Below are 4,034 nucleotides of genomic sequence, written 5' to 3' on the forward strand. Positions count from 1 at the left end.
CCCCCCCCCCCCCCCCACACACACACATTTTGGTGAAGGGTTGCTGTGAATTTGGGTCCCAAATCCTTTCATCAGTGACCGGGAGCTGCCTCCCCATTCCCCTCCCCGCTGCCAGAAGGCCAGGACAAGGGGGCGAGCGCGGGGTGGCACCCACCAGCCCGAGACCACCGCGTCTCCAGCAGGGCAAAGTGAGGATGAGGAGGGTTCCAGCTCCGCCCGAGCCCCCAAGGAGCAAAACCTGCTGCATTATATCCTAATCCGAGAGGCCTTGGGGAGAGGGACTCTAAGTGGAGGCTCTCTAATCCCCTCCCGTAAGCGATACGGCGCTAACTGCCCCGATGGGACTCCGGCCACATCTGGTAGGAGAGCCCGCCGGGGCTGCCCGCGGCTCGCTAAGAGGATGAGGATGCGGAGGGGAATATGCTAAACCATTTACGCCGCGGGCACTTTTTTCATCCTCGGCGATCAGATGTCGGTGCCGGCTCTCCATCTGGGCGGGCGGCAGCACGGCAGCCCCCTCCTCGTTGCCCCTCGTCGGGGCAAGCGTCGCCGGGACCCTCCTGCGAAAAGCCCCGGCACGGATGCGGCCACGAGCCCTGCAGGCGGGCAGCGTGCTGGGTCCGGCTCCCTTTGCTCAACCTCTCGGGGAGGGGAGAAATTCCATCCCCCCCCCCCCCCCCCCCCCCCAGCCCCCCAGCAGCTCTGCCCCATCCCCGAGCGGCCGCGATGCTCTGCGCCAAGGCTGGTGCAGGAGGGAGATGCTGTCCCGAGGGGAGCTCAGGGAGGGCTCAGAAATTCCCCGTCCCCAAGCCGAGCACAAGCAGATGGGAAAAAGACCCCCCCAAAAAAAAAACCCTCACGTGCAGGAGGGGGCTCAGGTAACCACCTAGGAGGGACCCGGGGGCCTTGTCCCCCTCTCCCCCAGCCCACCTGGGGATGAAGGAGTGGGGTCGGATCCCTGCTGCGGTCCTGCTAGGAGCTTAGCCGGGCCTTAGGCACGGAGAATCCTCTTTTTGCAGCCGCAGTGCTTCCCCCCCGGGGGGCAAACAGAGCAACGGGGTGGGAGAAAGCCGAGCCCCCCCGCCCCCCGCCCAAGCAGGGGCATTGCCGACAGCTGGGCTGGGGCAGGCGCCCTCGGAGCAGGGGTTAACGAGCTGCAGCCGAGGCCGTTATCCCATATGGGGTTATCCCATATGGGGGGGGGGGGACCGGCACGTGCCGGGACCCTCGCGTGTGGGTCCGAGCCCCCTCTTCTCCAAACCAGCCGAGGTGCAGGGTGGATGCTCCGAACCCGGAGATGTTCGGAGCTGCTTCACCCCTCCTGCATCCCTCTGGGATGCTCTCCCCACGAACTAATTGATGCCACCGGGGAAAAAAAAGACCCCAAGGTTTCACCGGGGGGAGGTTCAGAGAGGAACATGGGGGGGGGGGGGGCTGGCGGAGGGGTGGCCACGGCACGGCGAGCAGGGCAGGGATTCCGGCGCTGCCGGCCCGCAGCTGGCTCTGGCCGTTGGGGAGCCAAGCGGTGGCCGCGTCCGTTGCCCGTGGGCTTGGGCTAACGGCCGGGAGCCGGCTGTGCCCCCGCCGCACCTCGCTCCGCGCCCCGGCGCACGGGCTCCCCGCGGGGACGCGGAGCAGCCAACTGTTCCCCGCCGAGGCCGCAGCCCGGGCTAATCCAATCCATCAGGGGGGTAATGAGCTATGAAAGTGCGGATTCAATTAAGGGGGATCGCGACGGAAGGCAGAGCCCCGGCGGCAGACGGAGAAAGGAGCCCGCTCCCCTCTGAAAGGGTCCATCTGTGCCGCCGGGTTCCCCTCTTTGTGCTCCCTGAAAGGGAAGGCGCCGCACAAAGGCGGCCGCGTCCCCGCCAGGAGCGAGGCTCCGGCGCTCCCCGAGCCTCTGCCCATTTCCCTGGGGGGGGAAACTGAGGCACCGAGGGGTGCGGGGAGCGGCGGCGGGCGCCGTGGCACGGCTGGGAGGGTAGAAGCGCGCACCCAGCTCTCTGGATGCTGCTGGCAAACTCGTTTGTGGGTGATTTGTGTTTTCTTTCTGAGTCAGGGGGGTCCTTGGCAGGTCCTACAGCCCTTCAGATAGCCCGGGCTGCTGGCTCAGGACCCACCGCCCAGCTGAGACCCCGAGCTTTGGGCTGGCTCTTGGGTCTGCCCCCTTCCCACGGCATCCTGCATTTCGGGGGCCTCTTCCCACCGCTCCGTGCTGGCACCTTTTCCCCATCCCCATCCCCTCTGCTTTGTGCCGGACAGCTCAGGGGTCCCCCCCACCGCCCTGCTGGGCTCCGTGCCTCAGTTTCCCCTGCTGGGACTGGGAGCCAGAAGCACCCAAAGGTGCATGCAGGGCCTTCAGCACCCTCCTCTCCTTGGCTCCGACCTCCGGGCATCCAGTTCTGGGACCTCCCGAGCATCGTTCCGGCTGGAAACACCCCCGGGGGCCTCTTCATCGGGGAGCCCCCCGCCTGATTACAGCTTGGGGAGGGGACTGGGTCGGGGACGAGTTTAAAGACGGGATTATTGCTGTACAAATTCTGATTAAACCACCCCCAAACCCTCCTGCTACAAGATTAAGCAGAGCTCTAATCTCACCCGAGCAGCAAGACTTCGTCAATAACTCCAAATCTCTCCGCTGTTAGTTTATCTGGTGGGGATTAAGCAGAGAGGTTCCTGAACTTGTATCATAATCATAATAATAATAAAATAAATAATAATTAAAAAAGAAACGCCTGTGTGCTGGCCAGGGCGTGACAGCTGTCATTGCAGGCGTCGCAGCCGGGGCTGGGGCTGCCCAAAACGCCTGCATGGGGCAGGTTTTCTCCTCCCCAGACCCGAGCCCTGGGGACACCCCAGGAACGTCCTTCGTGGTCCAAGCAGGAGCTCTGAGACCCCCATATGGGGGAGGATGGTGGGACCTGGGGGAGAAGATGCACGTTGCATCCTCTGAACGGAGCCCTTGGTCCCTTGCCCACCCAGCCCAGAGCCCCCTGCGGCCACCCAGCCCCACAGGGACCCCACTCCACCACTGGGGCAAGACCGTGGTGTCCCCCAGCAGGGCCAAACCCGTGGGCACCAGGAGGACGTGGAGCATCCCTGGAGCTCCCGGCTTCCCTCCACGAGGTGCTCCCAGCCCTGGGAATGCTGGCTGAGCTGGGATGGTCCTGGGATGCGGGATGCTCCGGGGATGCGGGATGCTGCGGAGATGCGGGATGGACTGAGCAGATGCCGGGGGAACGCCGGCCCTAATCCCCTGGCCCCGGCCCCGCTGCGTAAACACTCTGTACAGCTTTGCAAACAGATTGAAGCGCGGCTGATCTGGAGCACAGCGGAGAGCTTAGGGGGCTCAGAGGAGCCAGCGCCGGGATTTGCGCGAATTCCCCGCCCCGAGCTGGCGGGAGGCTCCTCCGGAGCCGGCGGGATGGGGACCCCCATGGGGCTGGGGGGACATGGGGAGGGGACCTGCCCCGCTCCCCTGGCCCCAAAGCAGGGTACTGGGGGGGGGGGGGCGTAGCAGGGCAGTGGGGCTCTGCCCTCGGGGTGCCTGGGGTCGGGGAGCAGCTGCAAGGATGTCCTGAGGAGCTCTGGGTGGTCTCCAAAGCCTTGAATCAAGGGAGATGAGATTGCTCCAGGGGCTGGCCTGCTCCCAAAGCCCTCAGGTCCCCTTCCCTTCAAACCCACCAGCTGGGAGAACACCCACGGGAGCTGCAGGGTCTGGGGACACATCCACCCCGCGGAGCCCCCTTGCCCCTCGCCCGTGCTGGGCACGAAGCCCCTCTCTGGCTCCTCTCCTCCAGCCTGGCTTTTGGGGTCCCTCCTGCCTGTCCCACACCCCCGCGTGGAGCTTCAGGCACAGCTTCGGGGCTTGGTGGGCTGCTGGACAGACGTGCCAGCGATGGGTTGCTCTGTGCCACGCGCGTGTGCCCGGGGGTCCCAGCTTTGCACGAGCCCCGTCGAACCCTCGGTGCCCTTTGGGGGCAGACAAGCCACGTCCCAAATCCCCCAGGGCTGAGGAGGGGGTGCCACCACCT

Source organism: Oxyura jamaicensis, chromosome 33, assembly GCF_011077185.1.
Source record: "Oxyura jamaicensis isolate SHBP4307 breed ruddy duck chromosome 33, BPBGC_Ojam_1.0, whole genome shotgun sequence".
NCBI classification, from domain to species: Eukaryota; Metazoa; Chordata; class Aves; order Anseriformes; family Anatidae; genus Oxyura; species Oxyura jamaicensis.